The sequence below is a fragment of the Suncus etruscus genome, chromosome 1, assembly GCF_024139225.1.
Source record: "Suncus etruscus isolate mSunEtr1 chromosome 1, mSunEtr1.pri.cur, whole genome shotgun sequence".
NCBI lineage: Eukaryota > Metazoa > Chordata > Mammalia > Eulipotyphla > Soricidae > Suncus > Suncus etruscus.
In genome coordinates, this window is record NC_064848.1 from 156,106,564 (window position 1) to 156,122,703 (window position 16,140).

General features: G+C 39.8%; 2 non-coding genes across 2 annotated transcripts; one reads left to right on the forward strand and one right to left on the reverse strand.

The window, feature by feature from the left end:
* Nucleotides 1-10,604: 10,604 nt before the first annotated feature.
* On the forward strand, nucleotides 10,605-10,795 carry LOC126033775 (U2 spliceosomal RNA). The gene has a single exon (XR_007504501.1). It is a non-coding gene; the product is annotated as a U2 spliceosomal RNA (small nuclear RNA).
* A 478-nt stretch (nucleotides 10,796-11,273) lies between these two features.
* On the reverse strand, nucleotides 11,274-11,380 carry LOC125996018 (U6 spliceosomal RNA). The gene has a single exon (XR_007491201.1). It is a non-coding gene; the product is annotated as a U6 spliceosomal RNA (small nuclear RNA).
* Between the last annotated feature and the right edge of the window lie 4,760 nt (nucleotides 11,381-16,140).

The following is a 16,140-nucleotide window of genomic DNA, read 5'->3' on the forward strand; positions in this document are numbered from 1 at the left end:
CAGGAAAAAGCAGGCGGCAATGGCAGGACAGGCCGGCTGCCTCCTGTCCAAGGAGTAGGAAGTAGGGCGTGCACAGGAAGGAGCAGGGTGGGAGCTCCCCAAGTCACGTTTGTGACACCGGAAAGCACCGAAATATATGTAAGAAGTAAAGAAATTACCCAGGGCCGGAGAAATAGCATGGAGGTAGGGCGTTTGCCTTGCATGCAGAAGGACGGTGGTTCGAATCCAGGCATCCCATATGGTTCCCCGAACCTGCCAGGAGCAGTTTCTGAGCCTAGAGCCTGAGCACTGCCGAGTGTAACCCAAACAAACAAACAAACAAAAATTACCCAGTGGAAGAGTGATGTAAATATTCTAAGTTTGCAGGAAATAAGCAACAAAAATGGTTTAATCCTGGTAAATTCATCTCCAAAACGACCATTTCCTAAAGGAGATTTCACCTACGGAGTCTGGCTTCAAGTATCTCGAGATGTTTGGTCTCTGAACACTCCATGAAATTAATGATGTAGAGGACCCCTTGAGGCATATTCATAGTCCATCTCTCAGAAGCTGTTTCCTGAAGGAGCGCTGTTTTCCCGCCCACTCTATTTCATCTACCGAAGGACCCCAGGCCTGGTTTCCGATCAATGTTCAAGCGTGGAGCGGTCAAGAGGTGCTGCCCACCCTCCACACACACACCCCTTTGGAGCACCGGCATAGTAGTCTGCCATAAGGTCTAATAAGTCAGCTCTCTGATTCACTGAGCCCCAATGGGGCTCACAAATCACAAATCACTCTTGGCAGGCTCAGGACCATATGGGATGCCTGAAATTGAACCAGGGTTCATCCTGGGTCGACCAACTGTAGGCTTAAACCCTGCTATTATGTCTGAGGTACTGAAGATATGGGGGTCCTGGCTAGGGCAGCATTTCTGGAGCTCCTTAGTAAATAACTTATTAAACTAGTTTTAAAGTACAGAGCTCAAAATATTCCCACCTGAAACATCAGGGTAGGGACATTCCAGCTGCTGGGGAAAATGCACGAGCAATTCTCAACTGTGCATTTTGAAAAGTAAAACATTCTTAAATCAAAAAAATGCATTAAACCTATCAAAATTACAACTCCTTGTGCTATTTGAAAAGGCTATTCAGTTCTGCACTGGGTTCTACACAACAGATGCACCGAAAGGATGTATGTAACAGATTTTCCTTTGCAACATTACTTTTTTTTTTTTTTTGGTTTTTGGGCCACACCCGGTGATGCTCAGGGGTTACTCCTGGTTGTCTGCTCAGAAATAGCTCCTGGCAGGCAGGGGGGACCATATGGGACACCGGGATATGAACCAACCACCTTAGGTCCTGGATTGGCTGCTTGCAAGGCAAACACCGCTGTGCTATCTCTCCAGGCCCGCAACATTACTTTTAAAGAAAATGAAATGTTGGTGAGGAGTATGTTCTTACATCCTGTGGTGCTCAGGGCCTGCTCCCAGTGATTGGGGAACCATGCTGTACTGGATATCAAACCTGGGGCACTCACATGCCAAGTATGAACATTAGCCTTTTGATTTACCTTCTCAGCCCAAGGAACAAATATGGAGGGGGGTTTGGGGCCACACCCGGTGATGCTCAGGGGTTACTCCTGGCTATGAGCTCAGAAATCGCTCCTGGCTTGGGGGATCATATGGGATGCTGGGGGATCAAACCATGGTCCATCCTAGGTCCTAGATCAGCGCTTGCAAGGCAAACGCCCTACCGCTTGCGCCACCATTCCGGCCCCAGGAACAAATACTTTTAATAACTGAAGTGCCCTTCAAGAGGAGAATAGTTAAACAAATTATGAACTATTAATAAAGTTGGACATATTTCAGCTGTAAAATATATAATTAGGAATCATGAATCTTTTGCATCTTGATGATGTAACAATCACCAGTATATATTAAATGAAAGTTAGGAGGATTCAGAAGAGTATTATATTTGCTATAACAAAAATAGTAAAGATGTACACATGTATTATATTTATAAAGATGTATTTTTTAAAAACTAGCAGCAATGGTTGCCTATGAAGAAAGAGCAAAATAGCCAAAAGGAAAGGAGATTTTATTGAATAATTTCTATCATTTGTAAGATTTAAAATAGCTTCTTTTAAATCTCTTTTAAAATGCAATTGGGGCACTCATCTCTTCAAATGTTCAGGGGCGGGGGGGTTGAGATATCCTACAAGCATCCAGGTAGCACTCAAACTCTCTAAGAATGACCCAGTCAGGCCAAATGGGTGCAAACTTTATAGTGAGCCAGTGTGACCCTCTGGTTGGCTCAGCAGCACAGGAGAGACATAGAGAAAGGTGTTGAAAAAATAATCAGAATTAATAAATCACTGGCATGACTCACAAAGAGAGAACTCTAAAATATTGAGTCAGAAATGAAAGAAGGGTCATCACAACAGACACCACAGAAATTTAAAGAATCATCAAAGATTACATTAAGAATCTTATGCAATAAAACAAGAGAATCTAGAAGAAATGGATATTCTTGGACTCCTGTAACCTACCAAAGCTGAATCAAAACAATCTGTAATATCTGAATAGATCTACTGCTATTGAGGAAATAAAAATTGTAATCAAAAGCCTTCCCCAGGGGCCAGAGAGATAGCACAGCAGTGTTTGCCTTGTAAGCAGCTGAGCTAGGACCTAAGGTGGTTGGTTCAAATCCCAGCATCCCATATGGTCTCCTGTGCCTGCCAGGGGCTATTTCTGAGCAGATAGCCAGAAGTAACCCTTGAGCACCGCCATGTGTGGCCCAAAAATCAAAAAAAAAAAAAAAAGTCTTCCCCAAAAGAGAGGCCCAGGCCCAGATGGAGTCACTAGTGAATTCTTTCAAATCTAAGAGAACCTACTGCTGATCCTTTTCAAACTCTTCCAAGAAATTGAAGAAAAAGCACTCCCAAATAATTCCTATGAAGCAAATGTCCTCTTGATATCAAAAGCCAACAGATACATCACAAAGATAATTATGGCAGATGTCCTTGATGAACACAGAAGGCAAAGATATTCAACAAAATACTAGCAAATAGAATCCAACAATTCATCAAAAAGATCATACAACATGACTATGTAGGATTTATCCCAAAGATGCAAGGAAGGTTTAACATACACAAATCTATCAACCTAATAGATCAGATCAATTTAAATTATAAGATCATATCAATAGATGCAGAGAAAACATTTGACAAGATCCAGAATCTATTTATGATTTTAAAAAATTAAAACAACAAAATGAGAATTAACGGAACTTTCCTCAATACATTCAAAGCTGTTTATCACAAACCCACAGCAAACACATTACTCAATGGGCAAAACCAAAGGTCTTTTCTCTAAAATCAGGCACTAAAATCAAAAACAAAATAAAGTTGTCCACTCTATTCAATTTATTATAGTACTGGAAGTACTTGCCTTAGCAATTAAGCAAGAAAAAGATCAAGGGCATCTATATAGAAAAGGAAAGTCTATATAGGAAAGATCAATTATAATTGATTATATTATAAAGTTGGACACATTTCAGTTGGAAAAAATATAATTAGGCATAATGAATCTTTTGCATCTTTGATTTGTATTAGTCCCAATATATTAAATAAAAGCTGGGAAAATTCAGAAGAGTATTATATTTGCTCTTAAAAAAGTAAAGTTGTACACATGGATCATATTTATAAAGATATATTTTATAAAACTAGCAGTATTAAAATGACCAAAAGGAAAGTATATATAATTATAATGTTTTTCAATTATAATCATCTATGTAGGGAAGTCAAGCCCTCACTATTTGCAGATGACAAGAGATTATACTTAGAAAATCATAAAATTCTACGAAAAGGCATTTAGAAAAAATAGATTTGTATAATAAAGTTTCAGGTTAGAAAATTAATACAAAAATACCCAGGCTTTCCTAAATACAAATAATGAAAAAAAGATATTATAAAAGATAATCCCACTCACAATTGTGCCTCAGAAAATCAAATGTCTCAGAATCAACAACTAAAGAATCAATCAATACAAAGAAAACACTCCAAGAAATAAAAGAAGACATAAGAAAATGGGAACACATCTCCTGTTTATAGACTGGGTGAATTAACATCATTAAAATGTCAATATTCCTCAAAACATTTTACAGATTCAGTGCAATCACTATAAGAATACCCATAATATTTTTTTAATTATTTAAAGAAAATACATCACATTGTTGACACATTGGATGGCAGAAAGCAAAGTTATTAAGAAATAGAAAGAGAATAGAGAATTAAAAAATGAAAAAAGAAAGGGAGAGAGTTCATTAGCAGTTATATTTGTGAAAATTATTGTATCACCAATAAAGGCATTAATGTACTAGCCAAAGGTTTAGTATGTTTCTTCTATAGAGATGTGCAATACACACACACACAAAAAGAAAAGAAAAACAACAACAAAACAAAAGATGTGTGGCAATTGTTTGCTTAGGCATAACAAAATATGGAAGAAATTAGAAATACCTTTGGCCTAAAAAACCCCCAAAGCACTTTGGCATAAGACTAACTCAAGGCTCTAGGCATGCTCTGTTGTCCAACCCCCTACTCATGCTAGTGGACAGCTCTTCAGTCTCACAGTTGTTGCTGTCAGGTTTCTATAGTTACAGATCCTGGTTATTGTACAGGTCCTGTGTCGAAGACCGGGTGGTGTGTAGTGTCTTCTGGTTCTGTCTCTCCTTCAGTTAACATTGTAAATAGCCTGCCCCAGCAGACCATTGCTATTGCCTGGTTGTCAGGGTGATATAAGAACTGTTTTTAGAATAAGTCAGTGCCATGGCGGTAGTAGGACCTTCCTTGGTAGAATTTATATTCCTGGTGCAGGTGTGGGAAACCATGTTTGTTTTTGTAGGTGGTATCCTTGGTTCAGGGTTGAATAGTCAATGTCGAATCAACTGGAGTCTAAGCCAAGTCATTATGCCAAGTGTCAGTGTAAGGTCCCATTGCAGCATAAAAAATAGTGTTCCCATCCTATTAGATAAGAACTTGTTTGCAACTGTTAACTTTCACCATTTTGATGTGCCTATGCAAAAAGGGACAGTGTCACAGATATCCATAATGTTTTTCAAAATCCTTCCATCCTTCTTCACATGATAGTATTTTTTTTCAATTTACAGATAATCCAAAATTATGCATCATAATGACAATGATAACAGCAGAAGGGTATTATTTGCATGGAATGAGTTTGATAATATGATATTTTAGCATAAAAAAAACCCAGGTCATGCTGAAAGGAGGTAAAGTGATGTGCATGATACCCCTTCAATAACAGTACCTAAAAAGGGAAAAAAAGAAGAGAGAGTGAAGAAAACTGTTTGCCATAGAGGCAAGTGGGAGTAGGTTGAAGAGAGAATGGGGAGGGAAACTAGGGACATTGGTGGTAGGAAATGTGCACTAGTGAAGAGATGGGTTTTGGACATTACATGACTAAAGCTGAACAACTTTGTAACTATATATCTCATGATGATTAATTGTAACATTTTTTGTTTAAATACACAGAATAAGAGCTTTGAATTGTATCACAGTGGATTTTTGTAGCACAATAGACTAACCATGACCCTTTGCAGAGCCAGAATTTAACAGTTTAGGGCTGAAGCCATAGTACAGAGAGTAAGAAGCTTACCGCATATGCTGCTGACCCGAATTCAATCCCTGGAATCCCACATGGTCCCTTGAGCCTGCCAGGAGTAACTCCTGAGTGCAGAGCCAGAAATAACCCCGAGCACTTTCAGGTGAGCTCTACCTCAAAAAGGAGAACAACAAAAAAATAAATGAATAGTTTAGGGGCCAGAGAGATAGCATGGAGGTAAGGCATTTGCCTTGCATGCAGAAGGACAGTGGTTCAAATCCCGGCATCCCATATGGTCCCCCGAGGCTGCCAGGAGCAAATTCTGAGTGTAGAGCCAGGAGTAACCCCTGAGCATTGCTGAGTGTGACCCAAGAACCAAAAACCAAAAAAAAAAAAAAAAAAAAAAGGAATAGTTTAGGAAAGTGACAGAATTAGAGAAGTTTGGGATTTCTAGTAAATACCCTTCTGTCTTCAAGAAAGCTACTTGTCTCTAACCTTGCCTTTCCTAATTTTAAAATGAAAGAGCATTATAATCCCAGAATTCCATATTCTGCATAGATGTTTCAGTTGTTTCATAAATATTTTTATTAAACTCTTTATTGTACAATTAGGGGCCCAAGTATAAGTGGACAAAGTGTTTGCATTGCATAAAGCCGACTCATGTTCAACACCCAGCACTACATATGATCCTCTGAGCCCCATTAGCAGTGATTCCTAAGCACAGAGTCAGGAGTAAGCCCTGAGCACAGCAGGCCCCTAAACACAGTGAATGAATATGAGACCCCCCCTAAACACAGTAGCCCCTAAACAAAAATTAATTAAATATTAAACATTAATAGAATCGATCATACATTTTAAATATTATGTGCCCAGTTAGCTAATTGGATTCAGCCAACATTTTGCAGAACTCAAAAAATAATCTTGTCTTATTTTTGTATTTTGAGCAGACACTAAAATTGTCTTTAATTATGAAAGGTATTCAACAAAGGTTTTCAATACTTCAAGCCTGTTCATATAATTTCCTGGAGAGGACATATACCAACTTTCACTAGAGCTAGACCAACTCAGGCCACCTACTGGAAGATGGTCTCTTGTAATAAAGCAATACTGAGCAGTGTGATCACAAGAATGCTGATACCAACTTTAGTACTTATTAAGTCTGGGTACTTGACATTTATAATTAGGACAAGAAATGACAGCTCTTGTTAGATATTGCACTTATGTCTATTTTGAAACAAAGTCTCTACTAACTCTTCTTTTTTAGCTGAAAAATACATCGAGTTTGCAAGTCTTAGAAAATGAGTTAGTGGGGCCGGGCGGTGGCGCTAAAGATAAGGTGCCTGCCTTACCTGCGCTAGCCTAGGACGGACCGCGGTTTGATCCCCCGGCATCCCATATGGTCCCCCAAGCCAGGAGCGACTTCTGAGCGCATAGCCAGGAGTAACCCCTGAGCGTCACCGGGTGTGGCCCAAAAACAAAACAAAAAAAAAAAATGAGTTAGTATCATTTACTACTATCTGCATATCTATAATAATATCATTATTATACAGCTCTCTTTTTTTTTTTTTGTCTGTTTGGGCTTTGGGTTTTGGGTTTTGGGCCACAACCGGTCTGTCCATCCTAGGTTAGCACGTGCAAGGCAGACCTCTACTGATTGTGCCACTGCTCTGGCCCCAATATACAGCTCATTTTATAAATAAAATAATAGATATTAAAGTTATTGTGCATGGTACCATAACTGAATATAAGCCCCATCTCTTATTAGCTGATTCTTCTTGGGCAATCACTTATGTTTCTTTGCCTCCATTATTTTAAAAATTGGGAATCACACCCAGCAGTGCTAGGGTCAATTACTGAAAAGTATCCACAGCCACATGGTTCAAGGGGTTAAACCCAGGCTTCCTACATGCAAAGGCCTTTTGTGTCATCTCTGTAACCCTTTGACTAAGTTTATTTCTTTCAATTTTTGTTTTGCTTTGAGGGTCACACCTACCTGTTACCACACCTATCTGTCTTCAGGGCTTACTCCTACCTCTGCATTTAGGTATCACTCCTGGCAAGGCTCTGGGACCAAATGCAATGCTGAATATCAATCAAAGTCAGACCACTGGCAAGGCAAGCACTTTACCTATTGCACTCTCTCGACAGTCCCTGTCTCAAACTTTTATCAGTAAAATTGAATAATAAAAGTACTGAATTAAAGTTTAGGCTGAGATAGGATGAGCAAAGGGAAAATCTATTATTACACCTCTTATGATCATAAAAAATCTATACCAAAATTGGACATCATCTATATATAAATGAATATGAGACCCAAACAAATAAAACTCCCATAAAAAGACAACTTTCTAAAAAGATAAAAAGACAACTCTAGGGGTCAGTGAGGTGGCGCTAGAGGTAAGGTGTCTGCCTTGCAAGCGCTAGCCAAGGAAGGACCTCGGTTTGATCCCCCGGCGTCCCATATGGTCCCCCCAAGCCAGGGGCAATTTCTGAGGGCTTAGCCAGGAGTAACCCCTGAGCATCAAATGGGTGTGGCCCAAAAAAACAAACAAACAAAAAAAAGACAACTCTAAACGGACAGCAGATCAAGAGGCATTCCACAATGAAACATAAGACAGTACGAAGTGTTAAAATCTAGAAAAGATTTTTAAGATGCACAGCCTCGTTAGATTGGAGAGGAGAAGTTTGGCTGAATACTGTTAGGGTCTAGAGTCAAAGGACAAGACCACACAAGTGGATTAAAGTAAAGCAAAGCTTTATTTCATCTACCAACAGCTCCAAACTGGACAGCCAGGGTCACCTACCAAATAGGCAACCCCGTCCTTATATAAACAAGCCAGTTTATATAGGATTTTGCACAGGGAAATCCATAGTGGGGGAGTAGAATTTATCCTTAGATAGTATGGTCAGATATAACTATATCTTGCATTATGCAGCAGAAAAGCAGAACTTACTCTCAGGAACAAGAAACTATACTCATAAAGCAAAATATAGCCAAATGGCCTTTCTCTGGTTCAGAACCCAGGGCAACTGACCCAGGATCCTTCACAATATCTGTTACCCCAATTCTATGATCCCATACTTACAATATAACAGGTTATAAACTGGCTCAGAGTTCCTCTTAGAAACTGTCTTGGTAGCCTCACAATCTTGCTGAAAGAAGCACTAGCAGACATTATATTGGAAGCCAGAATTTACTTACTAATTAAATTCCCAAAGAAAATTCATGAGGAGAACTCCATCCACCTGAAAAATAACAGGGTTTGCTGAGAGTAGAGAGACAATTATCAAGAGAGCTTAGTTCTGCCAGTTAAACAGACCTGGCTATTACCAGTCTCTACTTGACTGCTAGCAGTAAACAAGCACTTTTTCAGACATCTCAAAGTACCACATTCTTCCCAAAGCATAGCCAATCTTCAAGAGGGCCCCACTGTCTGTGATATTCCCTCACTGGTTCACAGATGATCAGACTGCTCTCTATTAGTCCCTGAGTGAGTGTTACTTCTGCAGCTAGATCTGAAGCACAGATCTCCTTTTAGACCCACCCTATCATGGGTTCAGCATAGGTGGCCCACAAATCCCCCAGTCACTGCACAGACTAATTTGAATTCTATACCATAGCCAGTACCAAGCAATCATAACTGGTAAATTTTGAAGCATTACTTAGTTTTTGTTCTAATAGAGATGATGCTAGGTAGGCTCCTAAATTGGGATTGGTCACCAGAAAAACAAAGCCTTGATTGCAAGCTTGGAAGATTTTTAACTAACTCAGTTCTTTTTTTGAATTTTATTTGTTTCTTTGTTTGCTTTTTTTTAGTCATGCCCATTAGTGTTCAGGGCTTGCTTCTGGTTCTGTGATCTGGAATCCTATGCAGTGCCAGGAATCAAACCTGTGTCAACTGCCTTACAAGGTTGTACTTTGTTGTTGTACTGTTTTACCTGTTGTACTATCTCTCAGGCCCCTCGTTGACCCTTTTCTCTAGAGAGGGGAGAAGTACTGGAAACTGAGTTAATAATGGACCTTGCCTATTTAATGAGGCCTCCCTAAAATAGTTGAGAGCTTGGGGAGCATCCAAGTTAGTGAACAACTATAACCGCAGGGTAAAGCACCCAACTAAATGGACAGAAACTCCAATGGATAGGATCAACTCAGGCCTTGCCCTATGCCTCTCTTCATCTGGATTTTATCAGTATCCTTTGCCATATCCTTTAATAAACTCATAAACAATGTAAGTGCTTTCCTGAGTTTTGTGACAATCTTGCAAGTAATTGAACCCTAGTGGAGGTAATAGGAACCTCCAATTCATAGCCAAGTCAGCAGAAGTTGAGGTAACCTAGGAACCACTGCTTTATACCCTTCTTTTTCCATCAGGCACTTAATGTCTTGACACCTCAGATAAACATTAATTTACAAAGCAATACCTTATCAAATGTAAGTAGTACAAGATACAAGAAAACAGTAATTCTTAACAGTCACTTTACATCAATGTCAACTTTAAAATTTAAAAACATATTATACTTTTTGAATCAGAATCACATGGGTACATGAATATAGTATTACTTATTTCGTGTTTAAAGAGAGAATGATGCTGATGAGTAAATGCCATCAATGAGAAGAGATTTTCCTCATATTTTCACTACTCCAGCCCCATCTTCTCCCAATGGTTATTCACTTTTTCAAAGGTATGTCTCCTTTTATCCATTCATTTTTTGTGCCTTTTCAAGTTGGAAAATTGTTTTTGTCACTGTTATTCTGGTGTAAGCTTATTTGATTATGTTATATTTCAAATATTGTAATAATTTTTTTCTTTTTCTTTTTTTGGTTTTTGGATCACAACCGGTAGCACTCAGGGGTTACTGCTGGCTCTACACTCAGAAATCACTTTTGTCAGGCACAGGGGATCATATGAGATGCCAGGATTCAAAGGACGACCATCCATTCTAGATTGGCTGTGTGCAAGGCAAACACCCTGCCACTGTGCTTGTTTAGTTCAAGAGTTCGTCCATCGCTTCTCGTCCTTTTGGCTAAGATCAAGTGTAGTCTCTGTTCTTATCAGTTTAATATCTGATACGTCCTCTATCCGAGGACAATATATTAAATAGATTTTTGGAGCTGGGAGTCGGAAGAGGAGCTTGCTCCATCCGCTCCACGCATTGACCCAGTATTGCAGTACCTCCAGGAACGGTGCACAAAAAAAAAAAAAAAATTCATCTATTTGGTTTATTACTTAAAAAAAAAAAACTTGATTGATAGATTTTTGGGTCACACCCAGTGGCACTCAGGCGTTATTCCTGGTTCTGCAATCAGAAATCGTCCCTAGCAGGCTGGTGGACCATATGGGATGCCAGGAATTGAACTGGGTCCCTCCCAGATTGGCTGCATTCAAGGCAAATGCCCCACCACTGTGCTATCTCTCTGGCCTCCATTTGGTTTATTTCTACATTTTTTTAATTTTTATTTTATTTATTTATTTATTTATTTATTGGTTTTTGGGCCACACTCGGCGGTGCTCAGGGCTTACTCTTGGCTGTCTGCTCAGAAATAGCTCCTGGCAGGCACGGGGGACATATGGGACACCAGGATTCGAACCAACCACCTTAGGTCCTGGATTGGCTGCTTGCAAGGCAAACGCCGCTGTGCAATCTCTCCGGGCCCTATTTCTACATATTTTTAAAAAATATGGAATGCTTCATAAATTTGCGTATCATCCTTGCGCAGGGGCCATGCTAATCTTCTCTGTATCGTTCCAATTTTAGTATATGTGCTGCTGAAGCAAGCACTATTTCTACATTTTTTATCTCTTATGAAAGTCCTTAGCCTCCAATTTTTATTTTATTTTCAGATAGATTTCTTAGTTATCTGACAATTAAATGAAGAACTAGATTTAGCGATATTCACAAAATAAATTATTATAATCTCAGAATGATAGGGTGATAACGCAGAGGATAGGGTGCATAGAACTAAGAATAACCCCTTAGTAGCACTGAATCAGACCCACACACACTATATTATAATCTCTTAAAACTTTTTTATTTGCCTTGTAAGAAATTTTGAATGTCAGTCTTTGATTAAAAATGAATGCTTTGGGGTGTGAGATGTAGAATGGAAAGTAAAGTTGGACTGTCTTGTACAGCTGTGAATCTAGTTTGAATTCCCAGCACCACATATGATCTCCCAAGCACCAACAAGAGTTACTCCTAATCACAAAGTCAGGAAAAAAATACCCCCGAGCACTGATAGGTGTGTAACCCAACACTACACACACACACACACACACACACACACACACACACACACACACACATTCGTGTTTCATATATCATATCTCTAATGTAAACAAAAATATAGTCTACTGATGACTTGAGTAAGAAAACATCAAGTCACAAATTACACATATTTTAACTGAACATTCTTTCATGCTCACACTCATGTAAGTTGTAGAACTTGCAAGACCTTTTCTCAAGAGAATTTCTAGGTTTTCAAAAGTAGCGACTCAGTCAGAACATTGTTGCTACCAGTCTCACAGTTGCTAGAATAGTGTCAGCCCTGCCTCCAGTAGCTAAGAAAGGGGAAAAGTTTCTTTGCATCTGAGAAAAATGATACCTACAAATTAATTTTTTTTTTTTTTGGTTTTTGGGCCACACCCAGTAACGCTCAGGGGTTACTCCTGGCTATGCGCTCAGAAGTTGCTCCTGGCTTGGGGGACCATATGGGACACCGGGGGATCAAACCGCGGTCCGTCCAAGGCTAGCGCTGGCAAGGCAGGCACCTTACCTACAAATTAATTTTTTAATGTGTGGGATGGGCAATACTCATCAGTGTTTGGGACTTATTCTAGGATTGCCCCTGAACCCAGACAGGAGTGAATTCTGAGTATTGAACAAGGAGTTAAGTGAACAACCTTAAACCCAAAATTGTTTGGGTTTGTTGTTGTTGTTGTTGTTTGTTTTTTTGGGTAACACTCGGCAGCGCTCAGGGTTATCCTGGCTCCATGCTCAGAAATCGCTCCTGGCAGGTTCCAGGGACCATGTGGGATGCCGGGATTCAAACCACCGTCCTTCCGCATGCAAGGCAATCACCCTACCTCCATGCTATTACTCCGGCCCCCCAAATTGCTTTAAACTTATTTCACAACCAAAATAAATGAGAGGTCAAAGAAGACAACTCAGAGGTCAGTAACAATATTTGCATGTGCTAGAAGCTGAGTTCAAATCTCTATCCAACTTGTACCAAACACCAGCACTGATGGAGGGAGGCACTGAAAGACCCCTGAGACAGGCTGAGTGATCCTCGTAGCCCCTGAAACCACTATGCCTGAATCTAGTTGACACATTAACCTGTGTGAGCATTGATCTAGTTGGCAGAGCATCACCAGGAGAGCTGTCCCAGTCATCCAGTGTACTATTTGGGGCAACCCCTTCCCTAAAATAAAATAAAATAATAAAATAAAATAAATAAAATAATAAAATAAAATAAATAAAATAATAAAATAAAATAAAATAGCTAAAATATATGCATGCCAAAAGTTTTAATTTAAACTTGTTTATATATCCTAACAAAAATACCAGAATCTGGAATTGGACCAATAATAGCACAACAGATTTGGTGTTGGCCTTGAATACAGCCACCAGGTTTGATCACTGATATCCCATATTATTTCCCAAGCAATGCCAGGTGTAATTCTAAGTATAGAACCAGGAGTAGCTCCAGGCACTGCTAGGTGTAGCCCAAAAACCAAAACCAAAACCAAAAATGAAACACCAGAATCTTCTAAAAACAGTAATGTCTGAGGTGTTTTTCCCCTTGAGAGGTTTTTATTTTTATTTAAATGTTGTATTCAACACATTTTATAGAGAATAATTTCACACAACATATGTATATATATCTAAAGATAGGTAAAAATTAGTAAAGTGGGCCCAGAGAGATAGCACAGAGGCCTTTGCCTTGCAAACAGCCGATCCAGGACCAAAGGTGGTTCGTTCGAATCCCAGTGTCCCATATGGTCCCCCGTGCCTGCCAGGAGCTATTTCTGAGCAGACAGCCAGGAGTAACCGCTGAGCACCACCAGGTGTGGCCCAAAAACCAAAAAAAAAAAAAAAAAAATTAGTAAAGTAAGGTAAAATTATGTTAATTATTTCTTAATTGTGTTCATTGTTAATTACCATCTTTTTAATTGCATATATAATAATTATTTCTTAATGCTGTATTTAAATGTACAGTTTAAGATGCTAAACATATGTTTGATTATCTATAAATGGTCATTGCTAATATGTGAGCCAAGTCTAATTAAGACAAGTCTTAAAAAAGTAATTCCGGGGCCGGCGAGGTGGCACTAGAGGTAAGGTGTCTGCCTTGCAAGCGCTAGCCAAAGAAAGATCGCGACCGCGGTTCAATCCCCGTTCAATCCCCCGGCGTCCCATATGGTCCCTCCAAGCCAGGGGCAATTTCTGAGCGCTTAGACAGCAGTAACCCCTGAGCATCAAATGGGTGTGGCCCAAAAAAACAAACAAACAAAAAAAGTAATTCTATTCTTCTTTCACTATTTGTCATGACTTTGTGCTCCTAAAGTTTTTTATAGCACCTGTTATTGATTGTTGATAACATCAGAAAATGGGAAACCCCCCCCCAATAATCTGCAGAAACATTAGGCTGCTGCCTTTTGGCAAAGGACACACCCAGCTGTGCTCAGAAATAAGACCTGGCAGTGCTCAGGTCTTCGTACAAAAAAAATTGTACCAGAGTTAGCTGCATGCAAAGCAAGTGCTTTAACCTCAGTATTATATCTCAGGTCCCAAGCACCTTACTTAACTGTGGATTCCCCAAACCTGCTGAATTAAAACTAAAGTTTGAGAAATGCTACCCCTTCGTGGGTGCTGGCTATGTCCCACCACTGTTCTCCTTTGAGTTCATTTTTCCACAGGAAGCCGAACATAAACCACAAATTGTCTGTGCGCTTGGACCAGTTCCCTTTGTTGATTTGATACTCGAATAGCTTTTTGTGCTGCGACAGTGAATTTGTTGAATAGACCCCTTGTATTTTAGGAAAAGAAATTTAGTGTCCCATTGCTCACCATCACCACTGGCTCTGGTAACACTGAGGATTAACCGGCTTGGATTTCACCTTGTAGGATTAACATTTCACAGAGCACATAAAGCCACTTGAAAGTCAAGATGAGACTTGGTAAAGTTTTATGTCCTGAGCTCTTTATATGGTTGGGTTCTTGCCTTTGGCCACTTGTCAGACATGGCAGCTGAAGCAGCTGAATTGGATGAGGTAGTAACGCTCAAGAGACAAAACAGCTGCAAGATGCTCTTCTGAAAGATACAGCAAGGACTGCTGATCCATCTCCTGCCAATGTCATGATAAACTTTCCAGCTGGGAACAGAAGGAAAGAACAATTCATCCTCTACTCTTTGGTGTTCAGCAAATAGGAAATGGATAAGGACAGATTAGCAGGAGAAAAGGCAATCAATTTTTGTTGAGGTTATTAATCGTATTACATAGGGTTTTCAGCCTCCTGGAAAGGTTAAAACTCAAAGCAACAGATAGACTTGTGAGGCTTATTATGTCATTTTAACAAAGGATAATTCAGGGTGGAGACGTGACTTAAGAGGGGTAAAGGGATTGGGATTTTTTGGAGTGATCGATTGTAGGAAGATGACTGGCAATGTGGGAAACATGGGTTATTTTAATTAACTTTGTTTCTTAAGACTCATCTCAATGAGACCCCCAATCTCTGATGACATAGTGGATCATCTTCTGGTACAGAAGAGTACCTTCCTAAGAGAAATGTATACCCTGTTTTAGGTAGATATAGGACAAGATGTTTTTCCTGCAAATGTTATCAATTACTATTAGGTCAAAATAATCCTTACACCAAAGTGGCATCTTTGAAGGTTGTAATGCCCTTTGGAATCAATAGTACATCCAGTCATGGAAAACTTCAACAGGGGCTGGCACAGAAAGATGATTTCAGAGCATTTTCTTAGGCTCTAACTGCAGCACCTGTGCAGAACAACTGGCCTATACCCTTTGTTCAAGTAGCACTCCTGGTAGTCCTCAGGGCACTATACAGGGGATTGAAACAGCATCATCTGCATGCAAGGCAATTTTTTAAACTATTATATGCTCTCTGTGTTACCCCCTAGGCCTATTTTCTACTGTAGCCTCTTAATCCAAATTATTGAAAGTAAGATGAGTAATTTTTCAAATAAGTTTGTAAGTGTCTGGAGATAATTCTGAGGACTGGAGCAGATGCAGAAGGTCCAGTTTAATCCCTGAACACCACAGAGAGCCATCCCAAGCACCACCCCAGGAGATAACCTTTTTTTTTTTTTTTTTTTTTTTTTTGGTTTTTGGGCCACACCCGTTTGACGCTCAGAGGTTACTCCTGGCTATGTGCTCAGAAATCGCCCCTGGCTTGGGGGGACCATATGGGACGCCGGGGGATCGAACCGCGGTCCTTCCTTGGCTAGCGCTTGCAAGGCAGACACCTTACCTCCAGCGCCACCTACCCGGCCCCAGGAGATAACCTTTTTA